This window comes from Sus scrofa, chromosome 1 (assembly GCF_000003025.6).
Source record: "Sus scrofa isolate TJ Tabasco breed Duroc chromosome 1, Sscrofa11.1, whole genome shotgun sequence".
Taxonomy (NCBI): Eukaryota; Metazoa; Chordata; class Mammalia; order Artiodactyla; family Suidae; genus Sus; species Sus scrofa.
In genome coordinates, this window is record NC_010443.5 from 196,482,729 (window position 1) to 196,500,343 (window position 17,615).

The following is a 17,615-nucleotide window of genomic DNA, read 5'->3' on the forward strand; positions in this document are numbered from 1 at the left end:
TTTAACTGGTGATTTTTAATTTATTTTCATTTATTTTTGATGTTGTAGATATATTTAGAGTTGTTTCTGTTGTCTTCTTGTATGTAGTCTTTTGAAACAATCTTTTATTGATTATTTTGTTCTTTTCTGTCTTGTTTGGATTAATAACATTTTCTCTTTCTTTTTTTTTGTTTTTTTTTGCTAGGTTGGAAGTAATGGATCTTATTATGTATATATTAAATTATATATACATATTATATACATCTATACATTTTTGTATGTAATGCATAGTATATTACATTTTTAATAGTCAAATTAACTAAATTCAGTGACATATTTTACTAATTTCTGTGTATACCATTCTTTTATTTTATTTTTTTTTCACTCAAATAAATCCTGTAGTAGTTTTTAATCAGGAGACTATGTATAAATTCCCTTATTTTTTGTATACATAAAAATATCTAACTTTTTCAGTACTAGTTTTACTGAATATAGAATTCTCGATTATTTCTTAGTTATTTTCTCTTTAGATGTCTTTTTCTATCTCTAGATACTGATTAGAAGTCCTCTTTCAGTCCATTTATTAGTTTGTAGGTCATTTTTTTCCCAGAGGTGTTTATAGTTTTCTTAACTTAGCCTTAATGCTTTGTGTCACCACTGGACATGTTAATGTAGATTTATCTCTCAGTTCTCAGACTTTTAACCTTTCAATATTGTTTCTCCTCCATCCTCTCTGTTCTTTTCTTCTTGAGCTGTCACTCAATAGATGTAGATTTACATTGGACCCTTTAATCTACACCATGTGTTTTATCTTCTCATTCATATTTTTATCTTCATTTTACTATGCAGGATTTAAGCTGATTTCCTTTGTGTACTGTTTTCCACTTCACTATTATTCTCTCTTTAATTGACTCTGGCATTTATTTCATCTGAACTTTGAAATTCTAGTAGCTCTAATATTTAGCATTTTGGATTTTTAAAAAATATACTACATTTGTTTCATTTGTACCTGTTTTTGTTTTATCATGTTTTGTTCTTAATGGATTTATTCTTTATATTGTTAAGAATGGAAAATCTCATTTTAAAATTATTTGTAATTGCTCCACTATTCTCATTTGGTAGGGAAGTGGAGGGAGTTAATAGCCTATGACTGATTTTCTAGGGACTTTCTCTCAGCATTAGTTTTCTCTTTAGTTTTGGACCTTTATTTGCTGGCTTTTCTTGATTTAATGTTTTCCTCTCTCTCTCTCTCTGTATTGACTTTACCCTGAATAGGAAATTTGTATGGTTCCCTCCAATGTGTAGGTAGGGGCGTCCTGCTCACCATTAGGTCTTTTTTTTTTTTTTTGTGACACAAGAAGAAATACATATTTATTTTTGTCCCTGGTTCCTGACATAGAGCTCTAAAACTCTTCTTTTACCATTGAGTCTTGTATTAATAGCCTAGAACTTGTGTTCTATTGAGATATTGAGGATATCACATATGCAGTCTGTTTTGTGGGCCCTTAAGACCCACCTACACATTCAGTAATTTGCTAGAAGATCTCCTGGGACTCAGCATAGAGTTGTGTTCAGGGCTAAGTAAGTGAAGAGACCTACTTAACATGTTTCTCTAACAGTAAAAGATGTAATATTTCTGTCCCGGGAAACTATTAGAGACCCAGTGCCTGTATTAGTTTCCTAAGGATGCCATAACAATTTACCACAACATGATGGTTTAAAACAGTAAAAATGTATTCTCTCACAGTTATGAAGTCCAGAAATCTGAAATCAAGGTGTTGGCAGGGGTAGATCCATATGGAGGCTCTGGGAACTCATTCCATACCTGTCTTCTGGCTTCTGATGACTGCTGGCAAATATTAATGTTTCTTGGCTTGTAGATAGATTGTTCCCATCTCTGTCTCCACCTTCACATGGCTTTCTTTACTCTGTCTCTTTATTTCAAATCTTTCTCTGCCCCTCTCTCAGGCCCTAACACCTGCCATTGGGCTTACCTTAAATCTAAGATGATTTCATCTCAAGATACTTAATTCCATCTGCAAAGACCCTTTTTTCCAAATACATCATATTTACAAGCTCCAGGGATTAGGATTTGGTATGAATTTTGGGGACCACTAGTTAACCAGTATAATGCCCAAGGTTTTAATTGGGAGCTGGTCACACAGGCACCCTCTGCCTAGCATGTACCCAAATTCCAGACTTGCAGAAGAAAAGCAGAGGTTTAGCACAAATTACACTGTTTTTATGAACAGTGTAGGCACAATGAGACTCCCTTACCAGTAAGGGAAGTGTTTTGAGTGCCAAATTACCAGTTGCCAGCTCAGGGCCAACCTTGCAAGCATACCCTCTAAAATATACAGATATCGTTTGCTTTTTTAAAGTTGGCTTTGCACTACTTTGTTTTTTATTTAAAGACCTACATTAGTACCTGTTTTCCTAACTGAAGAAAGTAATCTGAAAAGGACTTTCACTTTCACAAAAAAAGGCGAAAAACAAAAATAGCATTCAGCATTTGTTTTGCAGTGAGTTGTTAGAAAGGCAGTGTGTACCCTGAGAAGTGAGAGTGAGCCCACCAAGCTCCTTCCCCGGGAACTACACTCAGCATCTCAGCATCAAGCTGCCATAGCTTTGAACTGTGTCTTTAAGCATCTGTGCTTTATGTTGATTTATTTTGTGCATCTGTTAGCAGGATGAGTCTTAAGGTAATTGCTTCTTTGCTTTATGCCATTTGGCTTATGAAAGATAAATGTGCTACTTTTTGATAGTGGGAGAAACCTGCCACAACCTCAGCCCTGCTATAGTAGCTCTTTTCTGTACAGTCTGCCCTCTTCACCATTATGCAGGGCATCTTTACAGCCAATTATCATTAGAACTTCATGATGCAGGGGCCAACCTGTGGTATTGACTTCACTTATGCCCTACAGGAGTCCTAGATTTAGCCAGTTAAAACAAATCCTATTAACCATAAGGATCTGTCTTAGAGAGCTTGGTGGCTTTCTCAAGTGATGTGCCTCCTGCAGCTTGTAGCTTCTGGCAGGAACCACAAGTTATGAATGCAATTAGTCTCTGTATCAACAGTATAGAACTGTCCAGCTCAATTTCAGTTGGTCCCATCAGAGAATAAATACTTTTCTGTGGGTATCTGTATGTAACTCAAGGAGGCCAGCCAGTCAGCATCCACAATGATTTCTGCAGTTGATAGCCCCTCTCATGGGTGTTCTAAATCTGCTACAGTCCCAGAGTCTGAGTCCTGTTCGTTGAGTGCAGAGATTTCATCTGATTTCAGTTCAGCACAGCCATTTCTAAGGCTAAAACAGCTCATAGCAGATAGTGTAAGATTCTGACTTAAAATCAGATGCAGACAATTAGGATCTTGAATTCAAGATTCCAGAAATGCTACCAGCCAATTTTATTCTGCAGTAGCAAACCAAAGACACTGCAGGGCCAGACAGCTGTTCTCAAAGTCTGAGAAGCAAGGATTTCCTAAGGCCTTTTTACCTTGTCTGGAGCGCAAATTGACCCACTCTAAAATATGCACTTAGGTAGGAAAAATCACCAGTCTTAAAAGGTCAGGCATTTGATTTCAATAGGAGCATGTTAGCAAACTAAAAACTGCTTTTTAAACTAAAGAAAAGTATATTTCCATCTAGAGGTTGCCCCTATTTCATGCTGTCTCCCTTTTAAAAGGGGATGCCAATAAGCAAAAAATTGTAGCAAAAATCATTGGTTATGGAGATTTGTTATTTTCACAATTCAGAGTTTAAATTTCAGTTCTCCTACCTATGGGAAAAAGCAAAAGAATATTTTTTTCTTTGCAGTTTTCCCTGACCCGGATGAGATCATCATGTTTCTAGTATTTATGAAAATTAGAAGCATATGAAAATTTTAAAGTAAATTTTAATTTATATATATGAAATAGCCACAAGGCAGAAAGACATTAAAAAGATTTTTTTTTTTTCATTGCCAATTTTGCTCCAGGCCCCAGCAGTAAATTCAGCATTTCCAGGGTTAAAATTACAGCCACTGGGAGAACTCAGCTGGAATGAAAGGGAGTGGGTGTGCTGAAGCTAGGATGAAAAAAAGGCTTGAATGGTCCCCCTCTTTTTTGTCTCCTATCTGAAGGATGAGCAGCTAACCAGCTAATTTTTAGTGTCTTTGTCCCATTTGAAGCCCACTTTTTGGAATATTTGACCCCTCTTCTCTCCCACCAGGTGGAGAGCATAGAGCACCTGCATCACCTGGCCCCTCTCTCATCTTCATTTTGGCTAGCATGGCCAAAAGAAGCCTGGGGATCCAATGAGGCAAGTGTAGGGGGACTTGCATCTATTTTCAAATTACATAGGTAACTTTTACTTGTCATGACAGGTAGGGATTCAGCTTCTCTTTTGTACTCTGGGTAACTCCATGATCACCTAGCACCAGGATTTCATCATCCCTTGCCCTTCTCTTTTTTCCGAAATAATACTGTAGCCACATTTCAGTGAGCTGGTGTTGTTCCAGTGAATTTCATGGCCAGCCCTGCTGTGGGGATCCTCAAGGCCACACACGCTTGTTCCTAGAACTTAGCACACAGTTAGACTCATGACTAAGGTCTGTTGCAGTGGAAGAACATATGACAGGATCATCAAGGGAAAAACACCTAGCTAGATTCTGGAGAAATCCATGCACAGGTTTCTTTATATTCTTTCTCTCCTAGAAGAAGACATCCAAATGTGTTTTTTTAACAGCAGCAAAAAAAAAAAAAAAAAATGTAGAATATATATATGTTATTTCTGCCCGGGGTAGTCTGTTAGAGAACCAGAGTTCCAGACGTTTATTGGGGGCTGATCACAGAGGCACCTTCTGCTTAGCATGTACCAAAGTTCCATACTTTCAGAAGGAAAGATGTTAACCGTAAAACCCACTGTCTGTACAAATAGTCCAAGTAGATTGAGCCTCCTTTATCAGTTAGGGAATGATTTGAGTGCCAGATTCCCGAAAGCAAGCCATGTGCCAACCTTTCAGGCAGACCTATCTAAAGTTGGCAGCCTCACATCTGCTATGTTAACTCTTTCCTTCATGCAGTCACTGAACTAAGAGATGGGTTGCCCTAGACCATGACTGAGAGGCTGTTTTTGTCTCAACTTCCCGTACCCTTTTTGATTATGCAGCTATGTTACATAGAATATAATCCAACTCAGCAGAGTATGCTTGTTAGGATTTTTAGCCTCTTTTCATGGTAGGAGAGTCCCACCATAGTTGTAGATTTCAAGCTGAGACACCCCCTTAGGTGGCTTGTGATGTGTGGAGGAGAGGGGCTTTTATTCTAACTCCTGTCAGCCTCTGACAGCCTTCAGACTCGGCCCCTACGGGGTTTGCAGCTTCAGCCTCACTTACTACTTTGTGTTCTAGTTTACTTTTTCCTCTATAAGATATGACCACGGGTTTTAGATTTTCTTTTTGAAAGTGTCATCTATCATTGCTATTTGGAGCAAAGCATAGTGGAGAGGGGATACTTACACAGTAACCTTAATAATGTCATCTTAGCCAGAGACACTCCTTTACTTTTTTAGACATTATTGTAGTTTTCTGTACTAAGATACAGGACTGAGCCCATGGAGGCTAAGCTGGCTTGAATGATAACTTTAGTGATACAGTGCTTCCCTCAAAATTGCCTTTTACCTAGGTTTCTGCTCTATAGTCTATCTCTTGAGCCTCTCTTCCTTTGGGATAAATTATTCACTATGAAGTTATTAGTGATTGTACCTAGTAGTGTCTGTTGTGAGGGAGAACCTAGCTTAGGTGGTTAAGATTCCCCTACTACTCGTGGTTTTTAGTCAAACAAACGACTCAAAATGAAACAACAAAATCAGAGTTTGGGCCATCTACCATTTCCAAAAGTCATTCTATTCACCTTAGGGAAAAACAAATAGCTAACCTACTAGTCAACTGTTAATTCATTTTCTCTATTATTAAATGGTTCTCATGACATTTTAACAGCATATTTTAAAAAATTATTATAGTTGATTTGCAGTGTTGTGTCAGTTTCTGATGTAGAGCAAAGTGACCCAGTCATATATATACACACATTCTTCTCCTCATGTTATCTTCCATCATGCATGTTCTATCACAAGAGATTTTCATGTTTTATCACAAGAGATTGTATGTAGTTCCCTGTGCTGTACAGTAGGACCTCATTGCTTATCCATTCTAAATGTAATAGTTTGCATCTGCTAATCTCAAACTCCCAGTCCATCCCACTCTCTCCTCCTCCACCTTGGCAACCACAAATCTCTTCTCCATGTCTTAACAGTATATTTTGATTTCTTAGCATTGGTTTCCCCAGTGTCCTTTTGAGAGGTGATCTCTTTTCTATCATGTGAATTTCACTGTCTGGGTAGCACAATAAATCCAGATGTGTGCACTTTTTGCTAAAGAAGTCAAAGGAGATTTCAGAGACTTTTTTCTTTTTTTTTGTCAGATCCTTCCTGTCATCATTTTGGCTAACCAACAGGTTGACGAAGGGATCTTGGTGCCACAAGGAGTCCCTTTCTCTTAGGATGTTTGACTCTTGGATAGGTTGAGACAAAGAGAAAAGAAAGTGGTTGCTTATTCCTGCAGCAGTGTTGGGTCAGCTGCCAAGCAATTCTTGCAACACTGACCTTCTCTACTGGTCTATGTTTTTCCTATAATATGGCATTGAGAACAAAACATGGTACTTCTGGTGAGAAATGAGTAGTGTATGCTTAATGATTTCTGCTACAGATGATTCCATAATCCATACACCACATGTCTTTTAAGATTTTTTTTTTGTTTGTTTTTTTAGCGCTGCATCTGTGGCACATGGAAGTTCCCAGGCTAGGGGTCAAATCGGAGCTGTAGCTGCTGGCCTACGCCACAGCCACAGCAATGTAGGATCTGAGCTGCATCTGCAACCTACACAACAACTCACAGCAATTCCAAATCCTTTAACCCACTGAGTAAGGCCAGGAATTGAACTCACATCCTCATGGATACTAATTAGGTTTTTTATCACTGAGCCATGATGGGAACTTAAGATGATATTTATCTTTTACTTGTATCTGTTTAAACTGACTATACTGCTTAATATTATTATGAATCCAAATCTCTGTTTGTTAAAAGTTGATGGCACTGTACACAGGAGAAGTTGATTTTTTTTTTTTTTTGTCTGATTTTTTTTTTTTTTTTTGTCTTGTCTTTTGAGGGATGTACCTGTGGTATATGGAGGTTCCCAGGCTAGGGGTCAAATTGGAGCTATAGCCACTGGCCTACGCCACATCTACAGCCATAGCAATGTGGGATTTGAGCTGTGTCTGCAACCTATACCACAGTTCACAGCAATGCCAGATCCTTAAACCACTGAGCAAATCCAGGGATTGAACCTGCCTCCTCATGGATACTAGTCAGATTTCTTTCTGTTGAGTCATGATGGGAACTCCAGGAGCCCCTGATTTTCTAAACGTCAATTCAGTTTAGAGGTTTTGAAAATTATATGTGTGTGTATGTGTGCATGTATATAAGACTTTTGGAAACTTGTTTCATACTGACAAGATGGTTTTGAACTTTGATTCTATTGTCTGTCATATTGGCCAGATTTGTGTCATCAGAAATTTTGCCAAAGTTTGCCAACCTTAGGTGTCAAATTGATCTGAAGTTGCTAGCCTGCTTACCAAATGGGTTTTCCATCTGGTACTCCTCAAGTATTTTCCTTTAAAGTACAGAAACCTGATCAGTGATCTATGAACCTATGTTCTGCCCATTTTTTTTAAATATATAAAATTTTTAATGTAAAAATAGTTATTTTGCCCAGTTTTCTTCTTTGTGCTTTCACCGTAGCTATAGTTGCCTGATTTAGAAACCTCTGACTTTTTGAGGCACAAATAGTATAAAGTTCAAAATAGTACAAAGTCCAAAACTATGAAATATATTCTCAATGGCTTTGCTTTATGAAAGATAGGATTACAAAACACTATTTATTTAAACCTCCCAAGATGAGTGTAACTTATTTCCACTGCTGACCTTTGCTGGTAGTTGACTCCAAAAATTAGTTTTACCAAAAACACAAGATAATAGAAATTACTCCTCCTTCCTTTCTTCAGTTGATCTGTTGTGCTTTTATCCTTATTTAGTTAAATTGTAGAGAGATACATTTTACATTTCCTCAAATTTTCTCAAATCAAGAGAAACACAATATAGGTATGAGTAGTATCCTATGAGGAGGCCCTCTGGAGTGGCAGCAGCTGAAGAGTCCTCAGGATCAGGAATGGTGTGCAGGGTAGGGTGAGGTGACTGGGCTTGGTATGAGGGAGTCCAGTCTCCACCTCAATTCCGGTGAACTATGCGTGGCACTGAAGACATATTTGAATATCAAGGAACAACTTGGCCAGCATGAATGTCAGCTATGACTAGAGATTACTTGTTACCTTTTACACAAAGTACCCTCAATTCCTCGCCTGGGAGGAGAGGAAATCTCAGTACTGACTGAGAATATGCCTTTAGTCTGGTGGTATTGTGCTAGTTGCTATAAAGGAAATAAAATGATGTTTATTATACACCTGAGTCTGTGAACTGTGATACATATCCAATGAACTCAGCATAAACATTGAGTATTTATTTACTAAAAAGTGGAGAACCGATAACCAAATCTTATTGCAAGAAACCAAGGTTAGGGAGAAAGCCAACATGTATTGTGTGCCTACTGTGTATCAGAGTTGATGTATTTCATTTATTACTTTTGTAGAGGATTTACCCTCATATTACAGTTGGGAAAGCATATTATATTAGTTAGTATTCTCCACAGAAAGGGGTGTGTGTGTGTGTTCTTGTATGATTATGGAGGCTGAAAGGTCCCAAGATCAATAGTTTGCAGGGTACTCTGGAGACTTAGGAGAGCTGATAGTATGGTGGTTCCAGACTAAGTCCAAAGCCCTGAGAACTAAGAGAGCCAGTGGTATAAGTTTGGGTCTAAAGGCGGGAAAAGATCAGACCCAGTTCAAGTATTCAGGCAGAAGAGTTCCTTTTTACATAGCCTTTTCTGTTCAGGTCTTCAATAAATTAGATGAGGTGCACCCATATTAGGGAGGGCAATGTGCTTTGTCAACTGATTCAAATATTAATCTTACCCAGAGAAACCCTCACAGACACACCCAGAATAGTATTTGACCAAATGTCCGGCCAGCCAATGTTCCAGTCAAATTGACACATAAAATTAACCATCATATAGGGTAAGAAGGAAGTATTTAGTGTATAATTACGTATCAGTAACTGGTGGAGCAAGAATAAAACCCCAAGATTGGAGTACTCTCTTCTTTCTGAAGTAGCAACTGGCAGGCTAGGGGCAAAAATGCCAGCAAAGACACTTCTCTGTGCTTGAAGTCTTGGGGGTTGGCAATAGCAGCAGCAGCAGTAGCACTAGTCCTTAGTGTGTGTGTGTGTTTTAAATAATCTCTGTCACTATGGGGAGGGTGTTTCAAGTGATTGTTTCATGTAGAAGGAAAAGTTAATTCCTTGCATCTAAAAGGCAAGTTTTGATATAAAGCCCTTGATGATGGTCAAAGAAAAGAAGAAATTGGTCCCCCAAATATGGCAATTTTGTGAACCCAATGTAAAATATTTAAAACCAGCTCTCGGAAGTTTTTCTCCATTATAGACATACATTCTGCTATTTTAAAAACTGCTATTTTAGGAGTGAAATTTCAAGATGGGTTGTAGGAAGGTCCTGAACTCACCTCCTGCAGTAGACACAACAAATACAGCTACACATGGATCAATTCCCCCTGGGGAAAAAAAAATCTAAAAACTTGCTGAACAGCTCCTTCACAACAAAGAATAAAAGAGCTACACTGAGATGCATAGGAAATATGGTTACATGGTCTTGCCAAAAATTCAACTCTCAGCATGGCAACCTACACTTGGGAGAAATATCACAAATAGGGAGCATTTCCCTGAGAATCGAGTCTTCTGTGCCCACATTAGGCACCCAACTTTTGGGACCTGCATTGGAGAGTTGAGTTCTCCCCCCAAACATCTGGCTTTGAAAACCAACAGGGCATAATCCAGGAGAATCGTAGGGCTATAGGGAATGGAGATTCCATACAGACTCACTCAGCCCAGGACCCAATGCAAAAGCAGCAACTGGAAAAGCACCCAGACCATATGTGAAAGAGGCTTGCTCATCTTAAAGCATTTGCCATAGGGGCAGGAGCCTGTTGGGACTCTCTGGCAACAGAGGCACTAGAGAGTACCATTTTTACATTTGCTCTCTGCCTTGCTAGCATCAGCACCAGCAGGCATTATTTTTGCACCTTCCTTTTAATCTGCTGGTATTGATTACCATGCCCTATGTCCATGCTACCCCCATAGTCACAGCAAAGCCAGGCTCTAATGCCTGGCTCTGAAGGCCAGGGAGATAGCGTTTCTGGGTTCTACGTGGATCTGAAACCTGGAAGGACAGTTTTTGGAAAGCTACCACCCTCAGGGCACTTTAGATAGCAGACTGAATCACCTTTACACCCCAATTGGAAAAGACTGGTTACTAGCAAGGATTAGTAATCAAAAAAACTCCGAAAAAATAAAGTCCAGGGTCAGATGACTTCTCTAGTGAATTCTACCAAATAGTCAAAGAAGATTTAGTTATCCTTCTTAAACTTAAAAAAAAAAAAAAAAGTTGAAGAGGAGGGAATGCTCCCAAACTCATTTTATGAGTACATTACCCTGATACTAAATCCAGATTAGTAAGCATTACCCTTCCCCCTCCACACACACTATAAGGCAATATCCCTAATGATCATAGATTAAAAAATCCTCAACATTATATTAGCAAACTGAATTCAACAGTACATTAAAAGGCTCATATACCATGATCTAGTGGGACTTATCTTTTCCTCTGAGATCAGGAACAAGACAAGGTAGCCCACATCCATCACTTTTATCCAACATAGTACTGTTAAGTCCTGTCTATGGCAGTTAGGAATTTCCCTGATGATTAGTTACATTGAGCATCTTTTCAAGTGTCTCTCAACCATCAATGAAATACTACCTCATACCCATCTGAATGGCTATCATTATGAAGACAAATAATAAGTGTTGATGAAGATATGGAGAAAAAGGAGCCCTGGTTGGTGGGAGGTGCACTGTTGGGAATGTAAATGGGTGCAGCCATCATGGAAAGCAGCATGGAGGTTCCTCAAAAAATTGAATATAGAATTACCAGTATGATCCAGCAATTCCACTTTTTGGTTTGTATCTGAAGAAAATGAAATGACATATACACCCCTTTGTTCATTGCAGCATTATTTACAGTAGCCAAAATATGGAAACAAACTAAGTGTTCATCAATAAAGAGGACAAATGCCCAATACTACTCAGCTATAAAAATAACAAAATATTTACATTTGTGACAACATAGATCTTGAGGGTATTATGCTAAGTGAAATAAGTCAGACAAAGAAAAATACATAATTTTACTTACATGTGAAATCTAAAAAATAAGTGAACAAACAAAACAAAACTCTGATATACTGAGAACAGATTGGTGGTTGTCAGAGGGGAGAGTTATTGGGAGGTAGGCAAAATGGGTGAAGAGAATCAAGAAATATAAACTTCCAGTTATAAAATAAATGTCATGGGGATGGAATGTACAGCATGGTGACTATAATCAATAACATTGTATTGCAGATTTTAAAATTGTAAGAAAGTAAATCTGAAAAGTGCTCATTATAAGAAAACAAGAAAATTCTAACTCTGTATGGTGACAGATGGTAACTAGACTTACTGTGGTGATCATTTTGCACTGTATACAAATGTTGAATCATTATATTGTATACCTGAAAATATTATGTTGTATGTCAATTATACTTCAGTAAAACAAAACAGCACAGAAACAAACCTTCCCCGCAGTTTGGTCTTTATTGAAAAAATTCTATTTCAATATACTTCAAATGTCATCTTTTCAAAATAATGGCCCAGTATCACACTGTTGCACCAATGTGCCATATATTATCAGTCCAAATTATTGGACATTTAGATTAAACATTTTTTCTTTAATGTAAGCAGTCTTATAATAAACACTTTTAAAATATATACCTTGGCACTTGTCCAAGAGTTTTATATGGATAAATTTCTAGAATTCATTATGCTTAAAACATACTTGCTAATTCTTGAAATGATAAATATATATCAGTTATCTATTGCTGTATAATAAGTTACCCCCAAATTTAGTGTCTTAAAAACCACTAAATCCTGGAGTTCCCGTTGTGGCGCAGTGGTTAATGAAGCCAACTAGGAATCATGAGGTTGCAGGTTTGATCCCTGGCCTTGCTCAGGGGTTAAGGATCTGGCGTTGCTATGAGCTGTGGTGTAGGTCGCAGACGCGGCTCGGATCCCTTGTTGCTGTGGCTCTGGCGTAGGCCAGTGGCTACAGCTCTGATTAGACCCCTAGCCTGGAAACCTCCATATGCCTCAGGTGTGGCCCTAGAAATGGCAAAAAGACAAAAAAAACCCAAACAAACAAAAACCCGCTAAATCCTTTATTTTGCTCATAGATCTGAAATTTGGGTAGAGTTTAAAAGCCTCTTCTCAGACTTGTTCCTACTCTACATGGTGTCAGTTACAGGTTTAGTGGGGGAATGAAGTATTTACTTTCAAGACGGCTCAAATCACCTGTCTGGCCACCTGGTGTGGGTAGTCAGCAGGGAGCCATGCCAGTGCTACAGACCAGGGTTCTTAGTGTCTGTCCTTAGTGTCTCTTTCCATGAACTGTTTGGGCTTCTTCACACTGTGGTGGCTGGCTTCTCAAGAGTGAGTGTCCTAAGAGAACAGGTAGAAAGGCAGGGAATTTTTATGACATACTTTGAAAGTTATAAAGTGTCCCTTTCATTATACGCTATTGGTGAGGCACACACAAGGCCTGCCCAGGTTTAAGAGGAGAGGGCACAGACTCAACCTCTTGAGGAGGAAGAGCAATGTTATTTGTGGTTGTTTTTTGGTCATGCCCCCCTGCATGTGGAAGTTCCGGGACCAGGGATCGAACCAACACCACAGCAGTGACAATGCCAGATCAACTCACTATACTACCAGCAAACTTCAGAAAAGCAATGTTTTAAAACAACATGTGAGGAGTTCCCATCATGGCTCAGTGGAAACAAATCTGACTAGCATCCATGAAGACGCAGGTTCAATCCCTGGCCTTGCTCAGTGGGTTAAGGGTCCGGAATTGCTGTGAGCTGTGGTGTAGGCTGTCAAGTGCAGCTCTGATTCGACCCCTAGACTGGGAACCTCTGTATGCCACGAATACATAAAAAGATAAAAAAATAAAAAAACAACATGTGTGATGAGAGCTATTGGTGCTAACTTTGGAAAATACTATAATCTATAAAGTGTAGTAAAAATAGAATGATTTAAGATTTAGAATTTTGAATCAATCTAGACTACATACCTCTGTATACTTTATGACTCTTGTTCATAAAGGGAAGGCAAAGATTTGTGGGTTCACTCAGTAGTGAGTATAAAGGTTGGAATCCACAACTAGAATATGGTCAAGGTTCTCCCTGAGGGCCTTTAGCGCAAGGAGAACAAGTGGGGCAAGATAAGTCAAAAGGCATTTGGAAAAGAAGGCAGTCAAATGCCCAGGAGACCAATTACAAATGCTGTTTCCAAATACTCCAGTGCACCATCAACCTCAGTTGTAGAATAAAGAATTTAGGATTTATTGGTTGATCAATGCATGATGTGTGGCTATGTCAGAGGTCAGGTGGATGAGGACATTCAAATTAAAGTGTCCTTGGAGGTTTCAGGCTTCAATATCATAAAACAATGTTACTTCCTCATATCATACAAGACACAAATAGCCTCACTTGTGTGTCCACCTAGGTCTTGGAATAGTGATGCTGACATAAACTAGAAAATCATTTAGACACAGATGTCCTTCAAAGACTCCTGGAAAAGGATAATGTCAGAGAAACCCCGGTGAGAATGCGAATGGCTACTTCCTCCACAGACTTGGCCATTCAGGAAACAAATCACATTTTTTTCCCCCCCTGAATGTCAAAAGGTAACTGCTGGTATTCTGTCTTCTTGCAGGAATCCCTCTTTACAAGCCATTTTTCATCAAAACCATATGACTGGTAGTTGATCACTGCAAATGACTCTGCCACTAGGACAGTAACTTTGATATTTTTCTTTTTTCCCCCCTATTGATATTGCCCTGGAAAGCAATGTGGAGAACCTGTATGAATCAATAAGTGATTAAATCCAACTTTACATAGATTCAAAGTGCTTGTAGGAGTGCAGGGCCATCTCTTCCTTTGTTAGTTTGAATTATTTCTAACAATGAAGGAAACATTTGTCAGAGTGACAAGGGGAGATGTGCTATAAAAAGTGAGCAGAAATGTTTTCCCCAAATGCCCACATATATTTTTTAAATAAGAACAAACAAAAAAATGAAAGTTATGCACTTCTTTTTCTCTCTCTTGTGCCTGCACATACCTTCAGTTCATTTTGTGGCAGGGAAACTTGGGGATTTTAGTTCAACATTGATACTTTAAAATTGATTTTAATTAACTGCCTGCGTGCAAACATGCAATGACATTTGCAAAAATCAAAGACCTCTTTGGAAAGTTGACTGAAGAGATTAATAAGCCCAAGAATTTAAAATTGAAATGCCCCATGACCATCATGAGGAGCAGGAATTATCACTGTTCCTTGCTAGGCAATTTTCAATTTAGATTCAATTTAGTTTCAGTGTTTCTCAGTCAGAGACAATTTTGCCTCTTGTCCTCCTGCTCCTCCCATTTCTGACCTCCACCCCAAATGAAGACATTTTTGTTGAGTGTGTGTGTGTATGTGTGTGCTATTGGCCAGAGATGTTGCTAAATATCCTACATGCACACATCAGCCCTCCATAACAAAAATTATCTACTTCAAAATTTCAAAAGCACTTAGGCTGAGGAACCCTGGTTTTGGTTCAGATGTAAGAAATTTACTTAACCTGTTCACCAAAAATCTTGCTTCCTTTATTGCTGCCAAAGCATTAAAACTAGGCTCATAATATTTAGCTGGATTTTTTTTTTCTTTTAATAATTGTTTTTACTTTTACAGCTGGATAAGATCCTTAAGCTTACCATGCGAATATAGACAGGAAGGGATTAATTGAACAAAGCTAGGACGACACAAAAGATGAACTCTAAAAAGATTTTCTAAAAAGTTTACCTAGACCTATCTAGAAGCATGACTCTTTTAAACCACTGGTTTCCCTTATCAAAATCTGGTAAAATCTTCATCCATATGTCTCTAGAAGTATATAAAGGCTCATTAGAGTCCCTATAAATTTATACTTAATTTTTATTTTTTCTTTTAATTGATTAATTTTTTGGCTGTGCCCATGCCATGTGGAAGTTCCTGGGCTAGGGATTAAACCTGTGCCATAGCCTGACAAAGCTGGATGCTTAACTCACTATGCCACCAGGGAACTCCCAAAACTTAGCTTTTTGTGTGTACTGTCTTTTTATCTTTTCTAGTGCCGCTCCCAGGGCATATGGAATTTCCCAGGCTAGGGGTCTAATCAGAGCTGTAGCTGCCAGCTGACACCAGAGCCACAGCAACATGGGATCTGCGCTGCATCTGCAACCTACACCACAGCTCACAGCAACGCCAGATCCTAACCCACTGAGCGAGACCAGGGATTGCCCCGCAACCTCATGGTTCCTAGTTGGATTTGTTAATTGCTGAGCCATGACGGGAACTCCCAAAACTTAGTTTTTAAATGTGAAATTTCTCTTATTTATCTCGTGCTGTTTTATCGATGTGGCTTTTTTTTTTTTCTCTTTGTGAGTTCACATTCCTATTCTGCCTAACATTAGTGTGAACAATCTTCCAAATACCTAAGCTCTCTAATTGCCTAGGAAGGGCTTTCTAATTTTTGTGCACATTCTTGTGCTTCTCTTGGTCTTTTTCAATAAAGTTATATTATTTCATTGACCATTTGGGCAGAAATCTCAGTTGTCCATGGAAGCCCGTATTGTTTGGCTACATGGATATTGTATTAATGACATCGCTGATAAATATTTCTGGTGTTTAATTAATTTATTATAATCTATCCTGTTTCATAAAGAATTTCATGCCTTTTATCCAAATACTTTTTTTTTCTTCTTAGGGCCATACCTGTGGCATATGGAAGTTCATAGGTTTGGGTTGAATTGGAGCTGTAGCTGCTGGCCTATACCACAGCCACAGCAAGGCCAGATCTGAGCTCCATCTGAGACCTAAGCCGTAGCTTGTGGCAACACAGGATCCTTAACCCACTGAGTGATGCCAGAAATTTCTCAGTGGGTTAAGGATACTAGTCTAGTTCTTAACCTGCTGAGCCACAATGGGAACTCTTCCAGATACTTTTTGAGACTTCCTAACAATGCTGGCTACACTGCCTAGAAGACACTTGACCATACTCCAGACAGATCGATGGGCAAGCTATTTTTGATCTTTGGATATTGATAACCCTGCAGGCTCAGGATCCTGGGAGGGATTTTTTTTTTTTTTTTGTCTAGACCTTGAGAACTGAGGCAGAAAGAAAATGTGTTTGGCAAAGTGCCACTAGGAAACCTATTTCTCTAAAGATACTTTTCTATCATCTTTTCTTTATCTGTAGTTGGAAAACTTCCCTTTATCACAGAACCTAGGAGAAGAGCTATACTTAATGTGTCAAAACTCACCCTCAAACTAATGTTATCTCAGAGGTAAAATTATTTTTATCTCTTCTAAATCTTTTAACTATTCCCTGATCCATCACAAGTGAGCTGACTGCAAAAGTATGGAAGTACTGGTTAAGTGTCTGGGTCATAGAAAGCCAAAGAGATCAGTTCTTAATGTGAACAATACTCTGGATGGCTAAAACGGTAGAAAATCACATACTCTTTTTATTTATTCTGCACTTTAGAGATGGGACATTTGGCAAGACTCCCAGAACGCTCACCCCATTACCCTGAGAAGAGCAGTAAGAAGCTGGGCTATAGGTTCTTTATTGAATTTAAAGGTCAGTCACATACTATCCTGTTGCAGATGAGGATCCAGCTCTGAAATCACTCCCACAAGAATTTTCTCATTTTTTAAAATTTTATTTTATTTTTTGTTTTTCTTTTTAGGGCTGTACCCACAGCATATGGAAGTTCCCAGGCTAGGGTTTGAGTCAGAGCTGCGCTGCTGGCCTACGCCACAGCCATAGCAACATGTGATCTGAACTGTGTTTGCGACCTGCGCCACAGCTCATGGGAATGCCAGATACCCAACCCACTGATCAAGGCCAGGGATCGAACCTGCATCCTCATGGATACTAGTCAGATTTGTTTTCACCTCACCACAATGGGAACTCTGAATTTTCTCATTTTTAAAACCTCCTTTATGTAAAACCATTCATTGGGTCTAATCAGAAATTTAATTTATTCAGAGATAAGACAAAGGAAGATCTTAACTTCTCTGATGTGAGGGATCTAAAGAAATTAGGAGTGAGCAAGATTAATATCAGAGCGTTGGCACTACACACATTTCCTAAAGGATAAAATCTTTGCTTTTGTTATTTTAATTTTCTCTGCATGGAGTCAGATGGCCTGCGTGCTTTCAATAATGATGATGTCAAATTGCTAGAC